Below are 16266 nucleotides of genomic sequence, written 5' to 3' on the forward strand. Positions count from 1 at the left end.
TTTACAATGCGGACAGGGGGTACTGTTATATCATTGGAATGCACTTTAATAGACCTATGACTGCATAGGAATAACTAAATATGTTTATAGGGCCTGTCAGTGTCCCTTTAACCACTTCAATCCCCCTAGCTGAAACACCCTTAATGACCAGGCCACTTTTTACACTTCGGCACTACACTACTTTCACCGTTTATTGCTCGGTCATGCAACTTACCACCCAAAATAATTTTACCTCCTTTTTTTATCACTAATAGAGCTTTCATTTGGTGGTATTTTATTGCTGCTGACATTTTTACTTTTTTTGTTATTAATCGAAATTTAACGATTTCTTTGCAAAAAAATGACATTTTTCACTTTCAGCTGTAAAATTTTGCAAAAAAAACGACATCCATATATAAATTTTTCGCTAAATTTATTGTTCTACATGTCTTTGATAAAAAAAATATATGTTTGGGTAAAAAAAAATGGTTTGGGTAAAAGTTATAGCGTTTACAAACTATGGTACAAAAATGTGAATTTCCACTTTCTGAGCACCTGTCATGTTTGCTGAGGTTCTACAATGCCCAGACAGCACAAACACCCCACAAATGACCCCATTTTGGAAAGTAGACACCCTAAGGTATTCACTGATGGGCATAGTGAGTTCATAGAACTTTTTATTTTTTGTCACAAGTTAGCGGAAAATGATGATTTTTTTTTTTGATATTTTTTCTTACAAAGTCTCATATTCCACTAACTTGTGACAAAAAATAAAAAACTTCCAGGAACTCACTATGCCCATCACGAAATACCTTGGGGTGTTTTCTTTCCAAAATGGGGTCACTTGTGGGGTAGTTATACTGCCCTGGCATTTTAGGGGCCCAGATGCGTGCAAAGTAGTTTGAAATCAAAATCTGTAAAAAATGACCGGTGAAATCCGAAAGGTGCTCTTTGGAATGTGTGCCCCTTTGCCCACCTTGGCTGCAAAAAAGTGTCACACATCTGGTATCGCCGTACTCAGGAGAAGTTGGGGAATGTGTTTTAGGGTGTCATTTTACATATACCCATGCTGGGTGAGAGAAATATCTTGGCAAAAGACAACTTTTCCCATTTTTTTATACAAAGTTGGCATTTGACCAAGATATTTATCTCACCCAGCATGGGTATATGTAAAATGACACCCCAAAACACAGTGCCCAACTTCTCCTAAGTACGGCGATACCAGATGTGTGACACTTTTTTGCAGCCTAGGTGGGCAAAGAGGCCCACGTTCCAAAGAGCACCTTTAGTCTTTCACCGGCCATTTTTTACAGATTCTGATTTCAAACTACTTCGCACACATCTGGGCCCCTAAATTGCCAGGGCAGTATAACTACCCCACAAGTGACCCCATTTTGGAAAGAAGACACCCCAAGGTATTCCGTGAGGGGCATGGTGAGTTCCTAGAATTTTTTATTTTTTGTCACAAGTTAGTGGAATATGAGACTTTGTAAGAAAAATAAATAAATAAATAAATCATCATTTTCCGCTAACTTGTGACAAAAAATTAAAAATTCTAGGAACTCGCCATGCCCCTCACGGAATACCTTGGGGTGTCTTCTTTCAAAAATGGGGTCACTTGTGGGGTAGTTATACTGCCCTGGCATTCTAGGGGCCCTAATGTGTGGGAAGTAGTTTGAAATCAAAATGTGTAAAAAATAACCTGTGAAATCCGAAAGGTGCTCTTTGGAATGTGTGCCCCTTTGCCCACCTTGGCTGCAAAAAAGTGTCACACATGTGGTATCGCCGTACTCAGGAGAAGTTGGGGAATGTGTTTTGGGGTGTCATTTTACATATACCCATGCTGGGTGAGATAAATATCTTGGCAAAAGACAACTTTTCCCATTTTTTTATACAAAGTTGGCATTTGACCAAGATATTTATCTCACCCAGCATGGATATATGTAAAATGACACCCCAAAACACATTCCCCAACTTCTCCTGAGTACGGTGATACCAGATGTGTGACACTTTTTTGCAGCCTAGATGCGCAAAGCGGCCCAAATTCCTTTTAGGAGGGCATTTTTAGACATTTGGATAACCAGACTTCTTCTCACGCTTTCGGGCCCCTAAAATGCCAGGGCAGTATAAATAACCCACATGTGACCCCATTTTGGAAAGAAGACACCCCAAGGTATTCAATGAGGGGCATGGCGAGTTCATAGAATTTTTTATTTTTTTGGCACAAGTTAGAGGAAATTGATTTTATTTTGTATTTTCTCACAAAGTCTCCCTTTCCGCTAACTTGGGACAAAAATTTCAATCTTTCATGGACTCAATATGCCCCTCATGGAATACCTTGGGGTGTCTTCTTTTCGAAATGGGGTCACATGTGGGGTATTTATACTGCCCTGGCATTTTAGGGGCCCAAAAGCGTGAGAAGAAGTCTGGAATATAAATGTCTAAAAAATTTGGGGTATGGTGAGTTCATGTGAGATTTTATTTTTTGACACAAGTTAGTGGAATATGAGACTTTGTAAGAAAAAAAAAAAAACAATTTCCGCTAACTTGGGCCCAAAAAATGTCTGAATGGAGCCTTACAGGGGGGGTGATCAATGACAAGGGGGTGATCACCCATATAGACTCCCTGATCACCCCCCTGTCAGGCTCCATTCAGACGTCCGTATGATTTTTACGGATCCACGGATACATGGATCGGATCCGAAAAACACATACGGACGTCTGAATGGAGCCTTACAGGGGGGTGATCAATGACAGGGGGTTGATCAGGGAGTCTATATGGGGTGATCACCCCCCTGTAAGGCTCCATTCAGACGTCCGTATGTGTTTTGCGGATCCGATCCATGTATCCGTGGATCCGTAAAAATCATACGGACGTCTGAATGGAGCCTTACAGGGGGGTGATCAATGACAGGGGGGTGATCAATGACAGGGGGTGATCAATGACAGGGGGTGATCAGGGAGTGTATATGAGGTGATCACCCCCCTGTAAGGCTCCATTCAGACGTCCGTATGTGTTTTGCGGATCCGATCCATGTATCTGTGGATCCGTAAAAATCATACGGACGTCTGAATGGAGCCTTACAGGGGGGTGATCAATGACAGGGGGGTAATCAATGACAGGGGGTGATCAGGGAGTGTATATGAGGTGATCACCCCCCTGTAAGGCTCCATTCAGACGTCCGTATATTGTTTTGCGGATCCGATCCATGTATCCGTGGATCTGTAAAAATCATACGGACGTCTGAATGGAGCCTTACATGGGGGTGATCAATGACAGGGGGGTGATCAATGACAGGGGGGTGATCAGGGAGTGTATATGAGGTGATCACCCGCCTGTCATTGATCACCCCCCTGTAAGGCTCCATTCAGACGTCCGTATGATTTTTACGGATCCACGGATACATGGATCGGATCCGCAAAACACATACGGACGTCTGAATGGAGCCTTACGGGGGGGTGATCACCTCATATACACTCCCTGATCACCCCCTGTCATTAATTACCCCCCTGTCATTGATCACCCCCCTGTAAGGCTCCATTCAGACGTCCGTATGATTTTTACGGATCCACGGATACATGGATCGGATCCGCAAAACACATACGGACGTCTGAATGGAGCCTTACAGAGGGCTGCTCAATGACAGGGGGTGATCAATGACAGGGGGTGATCAGTCATTGATCACCCCCCTGTAAGGCTCCATTCAGACGTCCGTATGATTTTTACGGATCCACGGATCGGATCCGCAAAACACATACGGACGTCTGAATGGAGCCTTACAGAGGGGTGATCAATGACAGGGGGGTTATCACCCCATATAGACTCCCTGATCACCCCCCTGTCATTGATCACCCCCCTGTAAGGCTCCATTCAGACGTCCGTATGTGTTTTGCGGATCCGATCCATGTATCCGTGGATCCGTAAAAATCATACGGACGTCTGAATGGAGCCTTACAGGGGGGTGATCAATGACAGGGGGGTAATCAGGGAGTGTATATGAGGTGATCACCCCCCTGTAAGGCTCCATTCAGACGTCTGTATGATTTTTACGGATCCACGGATCGGATCCGCAAACCACATACGGACGTCTGAATGGAGCCTTACAGGGGGGTGATCAATGACAGGGGGGTGATCAATGACAGGGGGTGATCAATGACAGGGGGTGATCAGGGAGTGTATATGAGGTGATCACCCCCCTGTAAGGCTCCATTCAGATCTCCGTATGTGTTTTGCGGATCCGATCCATGTATCCGTGGATCCGTAAAAATCATACGGACGTCTGAATGGAGCCTTACAGGGGGGTGATCAATGACAGGGGGTGATCAGGGAGTGTATATGAGGTGATCACCCCCCTGTCATTGATCACCCCCCTGTAAGGCTCCATTCAGACGTCCGTATGTGTTTTGCGGATCCGTTCCATGTATCCGTGGATCTGTAAAAATCATACGGACGTCTGAATGGAGCCTTACATGGGGGTGATCAATGACAGCGGGGTGATCAGGGAGTGTATATGAGGTGATCACCCCCCTGTTATTGATCACTCCCCTGTAAGGCTCCATTCAGACGTCCCTATGTGTTTTGCGGATCCGATCCATGTATCCGTGGATCCGTAAAAATCATACGGACGTCTGAATGGAGCCTTACAGGGGGGGTGATCAATGACAGGGGGTGATCAGGGAGTGTATATGAGGTGATCACCCCCCTGTCATTGATCACCCCCCTGTAAGGCTCCATTCAGACGTCCCTATGTGTTTTGCGGATCCGATCCATGTATCCGTGGATCCGTAAAAATCATACGGACGTCTGAATGGAGCCTTACAGGGGGGTGATCAATGACAGGGGGGTGATCAATGACAGGAGGGTGATCAGGGAGTCTATATGGGGTGATCAGGGGTTAATAAGTGACGGGGGGGGTGTAGTGTAGTGTAGTGGTGTTTGGTGCTACTTTACACAGCTACCTGTGTCCTCTGGTGGTCGATCCAAACAAAAGGGACCACCAGAGGACCAGGTAGCAGGTATATTAGACGCTGTTATCAAAACAGCGTCTAATATACCTGTTAGGGGTTAAAAAAAAATCATATCTCCAGCCTGCCAGCGAACGATCGCCGCTGGCAGGCTGGAGATCCACTCGCTTACCTTCCGATCCTGTGTGCGCGCGTTCACAGGAAATCTCGGCTCGCGCGAGATGACGCATATATGCGTGACTCTGCGCAGGGCTGCCGCCTCCGGAACACGAATCTGCGTTAGGCGGTCCGGAGGCGGTTAAGGAGCTTTCTGATAACCCTCATCTGACCATTAAACCGGCAGATAATGGTGGGGCAGTGGTTGTGTCACGGCTGAGGATGGGGAAAAACCTCAGCCGTGCGATGCCATAAGATGTTAACGGCTGCTCGGCCAGGACGAGAGAATTAGGGAGCAGGTCACCTCCTAACGCATCCCTAATCCGACCCTAACTCCTAGCTGCATGAGCCGACCTTGAAGGTAGGAGGGCCCATGCTCAGGAACCTCGGATCCCTACTCACCCTCCGCCGGTCCCTGAACTAGGAGTAGGGTAAGACGACCTGTTCCTTCTGGACACGGAGGAACAGGAGTCTCACTGGCCAAGCTGCAGGGAAAAGGGGAACACAAACAGTCCTATGGATATGGCAGGTGAACTGCACTAGTTCCAGCCACCTGCCACAGCCTTGCTGACTGGATCCCTGTGCTGGCAAGCTGAAGTCCACACAATACAAAATGAACTCAGCACACACACATCCACACACAGGAACCCAGATCCATAGCTGCACCGAATAACAAAGGAAAACATCAAGTAAACATCACACATAAACTTATGACCACAAGGGTGGCCCCCACTGGCAGATGGAATACACAGGAGGATGCTCCAGCTAACCATGGCTGAAGTACCCCTCAGACAAGTGCTATTCACTGAGGCTTTATAGGCCCAAGTAGTCACACCCACACAGACACACCCAGTGTTCACACACACAGAAGGGAATTAACCCTTCAAACACAAGGCAAGGGAAGACGGCCACTTAAAGGGGAATACACACATAAACAAACACACTTCACCTGTTGCCGCGGGCAACGGCATGTGTGGCAATCATGTCCTGGGGATCAGCCATAGGGCTGAGACACTGCCACCACATGCAGTCAACACCACACGTTGCCACGGACAACCAAGTGAAGGAAAGTGTCACACAACATACCATAGGCCGTGACAGGTTGTCATGAATACAGTAGATTACATAAATGAAAGTGTACCGTAGGTAACTGGTGATCCTGAGATGTATACAGACGGTACTTGATTCCACTAAGGACAGGGATATAATTGATGATAAATTGTACTTCTTTCTGTATGTGGATCGCCCGAGAACGCTTGTAATATATATATTGCCAAAAATACATAAACCCCTACATCTCCACCAAGACACCCTATCGTCTCTTTTTTCACAAATAGCCATTTTTTGGGATAGGGTTTTGTCACCATTTCTTAACACAGTGAAATCGTACATACGAGATACTACACATTTTTTTAAACGTGATAAGCGAGGTACAGCTTCCAGAACATGTTGTCTTGGCATCTTCTGATGTCGTTAGTTTATACACATCGATTTCCCATGTGCGAGGCATTGATGCAGTTAGGGCTGTCTGGTTGACTCGCCCTATTCTGCTCATTGCAAAGGGTTTCTGATTTCACTTTTACAGATAGTACTCACCTGCAATTATTTTACGTTTCAAGATGACTTTTTTATTCAAATGCGTGGAACCACAATGGGATCAAATGTCACGCCAAATTATGCAAATATCTGTATGTCATACTTGGAGGAGCAGTTTGTCTATGTGAGCCACAACTTCAGACACGTTCTGGGTGGTGGCGGTACATAGACGACATCTTCTTGTTATGGACAGGTACATTAGTGGAATTGCATCAGTTTGGGGACTTTCTTAACAATATATACCCTGAAGTAAAGTTTACATTGGTTTCATCTGAAACCGAAATTCAGTTCTTGGATGTGGAGGTAATGAGGAGTGGTGAAAAAAATGCCAGATCCGGCATTCAGGCAAGTCTTCAGTTTTTTTGGCCGGAGATAAAACCGTAGCATGCTGCGGTTCTATTTTTTTCCTGATCAGTCACAAAGACTGAACTGAAGAGATCCTGATGCATCCTTAACGGATTACTCTCCATTCAGAATGCATGGGGATATGCCTGATCAGTTTTTTCCCGGTATAGAGCCCCTAGGACGGAATATATATTGCACAGCTAAGGCCTTTTTCACACTTGCGTTGTCCGGATCCGGCGTGTACTCCACTTGCCGGAATTACACGCCGGATCCGGAAAAACGCAAGTGAACTGAAAGCATTTGAAGACGGATCCGTCTTCAAAATGCTTTCAGTGTTACTATGGCAGCCAGGACGCTATTAAAGTCCTGGTTGCCATAGTAGTAGTGGGGAGCGGTATACTTACAGTCCGTGCGGTTCCCGGGGAGCTCCAGAATGACGTCAGAGCGCCCCATGCGCATGGATGACATGGCATGCGATGCCGTCATCCATGCGCGTGGGGCGCCCTGATGTCACTCTGAAGCGCCCCGGGAGCCGCACGGACGGTAAGTATGCTGCTCCCCCGCTCCCCACTACACTTTACCATGGCAAACAGGACTTTAGCGTCCCGGCAGCCATGGTAACCATTCAGAAAAAGCTAAACGTCGGATCCGGCAATGCGCCGAAACGACGTTTAGCTTAAGGCCGGATCCGGATCAATGCCTTTCAATGGGCATTAATTCCGGATCCGGCCTTGCGGCAAGTCTTCAGGATTTTTGGCCGGAGCAAAAAGCGCAGCATGCTGCGGTATTTTCTCCGGCCAAAAAACGTTTCGGTCCGGAACTGAAGACATCCTGATGCATCCTGAACGGATTTCACTCCATTCAGAATGCATTAGGATAAAACTGATCAGGATTCTTCCGGCATAGAGCCCCGACGACGGAACTCTATGCCGGAAGAAAAGAACGCAGGTGTGAAAGAGCGCTAAGCGGCACTATATACAGGGGGCACAGGGAAAAAAAATAAAAAATAAAATAGAAGAAAACAAAAAAACTAAAATAACGTGATTGCATAAGTGTGCACGCCCTCTTATAACTGGGCATGTAGCTGTGCTCAGAATTAAGCAATCACATTCGAAAACATGTTAAATAGGAGTCAGCATACACCTGCCATCATTTAAAGTGCCTCTGATTAACCCCAAATAAAGTTCAGCTGCTCTAGTTGGTCTTTCCTGAAATTTTCTTAGTCGCATCCCACAGCAAAAGCCATGGTCCACAGAGAGCTTCCAAAGCATCAGAGGGATCTCATTGTTACAAGGTATCAGTCAGGAGAAGGGTACAAAAGAATTTCCAAGGCATTAGATATACCATGGAACACAGTGAAGACAGTCATCATAAAGTGGAGAAAATATGGCACAACAGTGACATTACCAAGAACTGGACGTCCCTCCAACATTGATGAAAAGACGAGAAGAAAACTGGTCTGGGAGGCTACCAAGAGGCCTACAGCAACATTAAAGGAGCTGCAGGAATATCTGGCAAGTACTGGCTGTGTGGTACATGTGAAAACAATCTCCCGTATTCTTCATATGTCTGGGCTATGGTGTAGAATGGCAAGACGAAAGCCTTTTCTTACGAAGAAAAACATCCAAGCCAGGCTACATTTTGCAAAAACACATCTGAAGTCTCCTAAAAGCATGTGGGAGAAGGTGTTATGGTCTGATGAAACCAAGGTTGAACTTTTTGGCCATAATTCCAAAAGATATGTTTGGCACAAAAACAACACTGCACATCACCAAAAGAACACCATACCCACAGTGAAGCATGGTGGTGGCAGCATCATGCCAAGGGGCTGTTTTTCTTCAGCTGGAACTGGGGCCTTAGTTAAGCTAGAGGGAATTATGAACAGTTCCAAATACCAGTCAATATTGGCACAAAACCTTCAGGATTCTGCTAGAAAGCTGAACATGAAGAGGAACTTCATCTTTCAGCATGACAACGACCCAAAGCATATATCCAAATCAACAAAGGAATGGCTTCACCAGAAGAAGATTCAAGTTTTGGAATGGCCCAGCCAGAGCCCAGATCTGAATCTGAATGAAAATCTGTGGGGTGATCTGAAGAGGGCTGTGCACAGGAGATGCACTCGCAATCTGACTGATTTGGAGTGTTTTTGCAAAGAAGAGTGGGCAAATCTTGCCAAGTCAAAATGTGCCATGCTAATTGAATCAGACCCCAAAAGACTGAGTGCTGTAATAAAATCAAAATGTGCTTCAACCAAGTATTAGTTAAAGGGTGTGCACACTTATGCAACCATATTATTTTATTTTTAGTGTTGGCACTATCTGTAGGGGGCAACAAGCATGTAGCACTATATACAGAGGGCATAATGTGTGTGACACTATTTTCAGGGGGCATAGTATGTACAATGACATTATTCAGGGGCACAGTGTATGGTGCTATTATATTTAGGGCACAGCATGTGGCATTAAGAAGAGTTTGTCTTAATATATAGGGTCCGATGTGTTGGCAAAGCAAGAAATAGAAGAGAACTGGTCAGCAAAATCTGCAGAGAAAGGCCTCATGCACGGCGGGTTGGCAATCCACGGCCACCGGCTGTGTGCACCACGCATCACGAATGCGGACCCATTCACTTGAAGGGGTCCGCAATTCCGGAGATGCGGAACGGAGTCACGGAACACCGGAAGCACTACGGAGTGCTTCCGTGGTGTTTCTTTCCGTTGTTCCGCACAATAAATAAATATGACGTGTCATTTTTTTTGCGGTGTGGACAGACCGCGGACCTGTTCAAGTTGAATGGGTCCGGCCCGCTGCACGGATTTTGCCCGTGCATTGGGGACCACAATTGCGGTCCCCAATGCACGGAACGGCCGCACAACGGCTGTGTGCATAAGGTCAAAAGTTGTGGCTGGGAGATGTCATCATGGTGGTCTGAACTGGATGGCCATACTGGGAGCTGTAGTTTCACATTGAACAAGCTTATATGACAAGGGATAACTTGACTATTCAAATGGTATCTGTATTGAACTCGATGGTTGCCATGACAGCCCCAAGCTTGGGGCCCGGCATGTACGGAGGCCTAAGAGGCCCAGCCCCCTGGCTGGGTCTGCTAGGCAAGTGAGTGTAAGACACTAAGGCCTCTTTCACACGGGCGTCATGTTTTTGGGCCGGATAAGATGCGGGTGCGTCTCGGGAAAATGCATGATTTTTCTAGGCGAGTGCAACACATTGTAATGTGTTTTGCACGCGCGTGAGAAAAATCGGCATGTTTGGTACCCAGACCCAAACCCGGACTTCTTCACAGAAGTTCGGGTTTGGGTTAGGTGTTGTGTAGATTGTATTATTTTCCCTTATAACATGGTTGGTTATAAGGGAAAATAATAGCATTCTTAATACAGAATGCATAGTACAATAGGGCTGGAGGGGTTACATTTTTTTTAACTCACCTTAATCCACTTGTTCGCGCAGCCCGGCTTCTCTTCTTTCTTCAGGACCTGGGTAAAGGACCTTTGATGACATCACGGCGCTCATTACATGATCCAACACCATGGTGATGGATCATGTGACGGACCATGTGATGAGCGCAGTGACGTCACCACAGGTCCTTTTCCTCCTGCACAGCAAAGAAGAAGAAGAGAAGCCCGGCTGCGCGAACAAGTGGATTAAGGGGAGTTAAATTATTATAATTTTTTTTTTCTAACCCCTCCAGCCCTATTTTACTAAGCATTCTGTATTAAAGGGAATTTGTCATCAGGTTTTAGCATATTAAGCGGTTACCATTGCAATGTTCAATAAACTACCTTCTTTCCAGCAAGGGTCTTCTTTCTTTTTTTCATGTTGTCATTTAGATAAAAAACTAATTTTTCGGTTATGCTAATGAACCTTCAAGGTGCCCAGAGGGGCGTTATTCCTCTCCTCTAGAGCCCAGTAACGCCCCCCTGCAGTGCCCAGCCTGCCTTAATTTCAAGCGCAAGCACGACTCCAGATAAATACATTTCCTCCCACAGCCGAGCTGAACGGCGCCGCCTCCTCCACTACGTCATATACAGGTCCTTCTAAAAAAATGTGCATATTGTGATAAAGTTCATTATTTTCTGTAATGTACTGATAAACATTAGACTTTCATATATTTTAGATTCATTACACACCAACTGAAGTAGTTCAAGCCTTTTATTGTTTTAATATTGATGATTTTGGCATACAGCACATGAAAACCCAAAATTCCTATCTCAAAAAATTAGCATATCATGAAAAGGTTCTCTGAACGAGCTATTAACCTAATCATCTGAATCAACTAATTAACTCTAAATACCTGCAAAAGATTCCTGAGGCTTTTAAAAACTCCCAGCCTGGTTCATTACTCAAAACCGCAATCATGGGTAAGACTGCCGACCTGACTGCTGTCCAGAAGGCCATCATTGACACCCTCAAGCAAGAGGGTAAGACACAGAAAGAAATTTCTGAACGAATAGGCTGTTCCCAGAGTGCTGTATCAAGGCACCTCAGTGGGAAGTCTGTGGGAAGGAAAAAGTGTGGCAGAAAACGCTGCACAACGAGAAGAGGTGACCGGACCCTGAGGAAGATTGTGGAGAAGGACCGATTCCAGACCTTGGGGAACCTGCGGAAGCAGTGGACTGAGTCTGGAGTAGAAACATCCAGAGCCACCGTGTACAGGCGTGTGCAGGAAATGGGCTACAGGTGCCGCATTCCCCAGGTCAAGCCACTTTTGAACCAGAAACAGCGGCAGAAGCGCCTGACCTGGGCTACAGAGAAGCAGCACTGGACTGATGCATGTCATTCGGAGATCAAGGTGCCAGAGTCTGGAGGAAGACTGGGGAGAGGGAAATGCCAAAATGCCTGAAGTCCAGTGTCAAGTACCCACAGTCAGTTATGGTCTGGGGTGCCATGTCAGCTGCTGGTGTTGGTCCACTGTGTTTTATCAAGGGCAGGGTCAATGCAGCTAGCTATCAGGAGATTTTGGAGCACTTCATGCTTCCATCTGCTGAAAAGTTTTATGGAGATGAAGATTTCATTTTTCAGCACGACCTGGCACCTGCTCACAGTGCCAAAACCACTGGTAAATGGTTTACTGACCATGGTATTACTGGGCTCAATTGGCCTGCCAACTCTCCTGACCTGAACCCCATAGAGAATCTGTGGGATATTGGGAAGAGAAAGTTGAGAGACGCAAGACCCAACACTCTGGATGAGCTTAAGGCCGCTATCGAAGCATCCTGGGCCTCCATAACACCTCAGCAGTGCCACAGGCTGATTGCCTCCATGCCACGCCGCATTGAAGCAGTCATTTCTGCAAAAGGATCCCCGACCAAGTATTCAGTGCATAACTGAACATAATTATTTGAAGGTTGACTTTTTTTGTATTAAAAACACTTTTCTTTTATTGGTCGGATGAAATATGCTAATTTTTTTAGATAGGAAATTTGGGTTTTCATGAGCTGTATGCCAAAATCATCAATATTAAAACAATAAAAGGCTTGAACTACTTCAGTTGGTGTGTAATGAATCTAAAATATATGAAAGTCTAATGTTTATCAGTACATTACAGAAAATAATGAACTTTATCACAATATGCAAATTTTTTGAGAAGGACCTGTAATATATTCAACATACGAACCTTGCTTCATCCTTTCTCGCGCAGCCGCAGTATCGCCGACTGCCTGCGCCTGTCCGATCCTACGGCTCCTGAGGCAACAGCGTTCTGATTACGTCACTGGGCTCGGCGCATGCCCAGTGACACTATTGAGGCTGTTGCCCTCAGGAGCCGTCGGATCGGACAGGCGCAGGCAGTCGGCGATACTGCGGCTGCGCGAGAAAGGATGAAGCAAGGTTCGTATGTTGAATATATTATATGATGTAGTGGAGGAGGCGGCGCTGTTCATCTCGGCTGTGGGAGGAAATGTATTTATGAGGAGGCGTGCTTGGGCTTGAAATTAAGGCAGGCTGGGCACTGCAGGGGGGCGTTACTGGGCTCTAGAGGAGAGGAATAACGCCCCTCTGGGCACCTTGAAGGTTCATTTGCATAACCAAAAAATCACTTTTTTATCTAAATGACAACATGAAAAAAAGAAAGAAGGTAGTTTATTGTACATTGCAATGGTAACAGCTTAATATGCTAAAACCTGATGACAGATTCCCTTTAAGAATGCTATTATTTTCCTTTATAACCATGTTATAAGGGGAAATAATACAATCTACACAACCTTGAACCCAAACCTGACCTTCAGTGAAGAAGTTCGGGTCTGGGTACCACATTCAGTTTTTTATCACGCGCATGCAAAACGCATTGCACCCGCGCGATAAAAACTGAACAACGGAACGCAATCAAAACTGACTGAAATTGCGTACCTACTCACGGGGTTTGCCGCAATGCACCCGGGACGCATCCTGAGCCAAAACGTGACACCCATGTGAAAGAGGCCTAACAGTACAATACAGATGTATTGTGCTGCATTGAAACAGGGATCAGACCCTGTAATGTTAAAGTCCCAGAGTGGGACAAATAATAAAGTGAAAAAATAAAGTTTTACAAAACAAATGAAAAGTTTCAAGTAAAAAAAAAAAAAAACACACAACACAAAAAAACGTCCTTTTCCCAAAATAAAGTAAAAAAATAGGGAGAAAAAGAAAAGAAAAGTAGACATATTAGGTATCGCCCAGCTCTATAAAAATATCACATGACCTAACCCCTCAGGTGAACACCAGAAAATAAAATAAAAACTTTGCTTAAAAAGCAATTTTTGGTCACCTTACATCACCAAGCGATCAAAAAGGCATATGCCCCCAAAATAGTACCAATCTAACCGTCACCTCATCCCGCAAAAAATGAGCCACTACCTAAGACAATTGCCTAAAAAAGAAAAAACTGTAGCTCTCAGACTATGGAGACACTAAAACATGATTTTTTTTGTTTAAAAAAAAAAAAAAGGATAAATTAAATGTCACCTTACATCACAAAAAGTATGATAGCAAGCGATCAAAAAGTCATATGCACCCCAAAATAGTGCCAATCAAACCGTCATTTCATCCCACAAAAAATGATACCCTACCTAAAACAGTCGCCCAAAAAATAAAAATGGCTATGGCTTTCAGAATATGCAGACACTAAAACATAATTTTTTTTGTTTAAAAAAATGCTGTTATAGTGTAAAACTTAAATAAAAAAAAAAAAAGTATACATATTAGGTATTGCCGTGTCCATAAGAACCTGCTGTATAAAAATATCACATTACCTAACCCCTCAGGTGGACAGTATAAAATATATTTTTTTTTAAAGCGAGTCAAAAAAGCAATTTTTTTGTTACCTTACATCACAAAAAGTGTAATACTGTCACGGCTGATGATGGGGGAAACCCTCAGCCATGTGGTACCAGAAGATGTTTGGTCGCTGCTTGGCCAGGGCCACAGGATCAGGTCACCTCCTATCGCGTCCCTAATGCTGACCCTGACTCCTAGCCGTATGAGCCAACCCTGATGGTGGGAGGGCTCATACACCGGAAACCTTGGGGTCCCTACTAGCCCTCAGGGTGGCCCTGAACTAGGAGCAGGGTAAGACGACCTGTTCCTCCTAGGTGCAGACGAACAGGAGTCTCACAGGCCAAGCTGCAATTAAAGGGGAACAAATACAACATATAGATATGGCAGGAGAACTAAAGCAGTTCCAAACCTACCTGCCACAGCCATGCTGACTGGAACCCGTGCATGACTACTGAGGTCCACAAAACACTAAGGGACACAGCACACAACACATATCACACAGGTAAGGCTACTTTCACACTAGCGTTCGTCGGTCCGCTCGTGAGCTCCGTTTGAAGGGGCTCACGAGCGGACCCGAACGCAGCCGTCCAGCCCTGATGCAGTCTGAATGGAGCGGATCCGCTCAGACTGCATCAGTCTGGCGGCGTTCAGCCTCCGCACGGACAGGCGGACAGCTGAACGCTGCTTGCAGCGTTCGGGTGTCCGCCTGGCCGTGCGGAGGCGTGCGGATCCGTTAAGACTTACAATGTAAGTCAATGGGAACGGATCCGCTTGAAGAGGTCACCATATGGCTCAATCTTCAAGCGGATCCGTCCCCCATTGACTTTACATTGAAAGTCTGAACGGATCCGCGCAGGCTACTTGCGCACTTACGAATTTTTTTAAAGTTATTAATGCAGACGGATCCGTACTGAACGGAGCCTCCGTCTGCATTAATGTGATCGGATCCGTTCAGAACGGATCCGATCAAGCGCAAGTGTGAAAGTAGCCTAACCAGGACATCCATAGTTGCAATAAACAGATAGACCATGAAGACATCATCTAACATCAGACAAAGTTTTATGACTGCAAGGGAGGCCTTTACTGGAAGGATGGTAGACCACAAGGAGGATGACTCCAGCAACATGCCTGGAGTACCCCTCAGACATCAGGTCTCAACTGAGGCTAAATAGCCCATGTAGCCACACCCACGCAGACACACCCAGTGCTCACAGACTAGGAAGGGAATTAACCCTTCTCACACCAGGGAAGGGAAGACAGCCACTTAAAGGGGAAATGTCCAAACAAACCTTACACTGCAGCTGTTACCGCAGGCAACGACATGCGTGGCAACTATGTCTTGGGAAACAGCCAGAAGGCTGAGACACTGCCACCACATGTACAACACCCAGACGTTGCCACGGACAGCCACCAGTGAAGGGAATGACACAGTGCACATCAAACAAGGAAAGTGCATACAAACACACACGCAAAGCCAAAGGCAACCGCATGCATACCTGTCCGCGGCAACCGCACTTGAGGCAAACAACTAAGTGCCCCCAGCTGCAGTTGACACAACACCCAGACCGCGGGCAACTGCATGCGGCTCCCAAGGAGTCACGACCATACCATGGGCATGACAAATACCAAGCGATCAAAAAGTCATATGTACCATAAAATAGTACCAAACCGTCATCTCATACTGAAAAAAAATGAGCCCCTACATAAAAAGACAGTCTCCAAAAATAAAAACTAGGGCTTTCAGAATATGGAGACACTAAAAAAAAAATTCTTTTTTTCAAAAATGCTTTATTATGTAAAACTGAAACAAACAACCAAAAAAAGGTCATATTTGGTATTGTCGCGTCCGTAACAACCTGCTCTATAAAAATACCACATGATCTAACCTGTTAGATGAACACTGTAAATAAAAAAAGGTGCCAAAACAGCTATTTTTTGTTACCTTGCCTCACA

The sequence above is a fragment of the Bufo gargarizans genome, chromosome 11 (genome assembly GCF_014858855.1).
Source record: "Bufo gargarizans isolate SCDJY-AF-19 chromosome 11, ASM1485885v1, whole genome shotgun sequence".
NCBI lineage: Eukaryota > Metazoa > Chordata > Amphibia > Anura > Bufonidae > Bufo > Bufo gargarizans.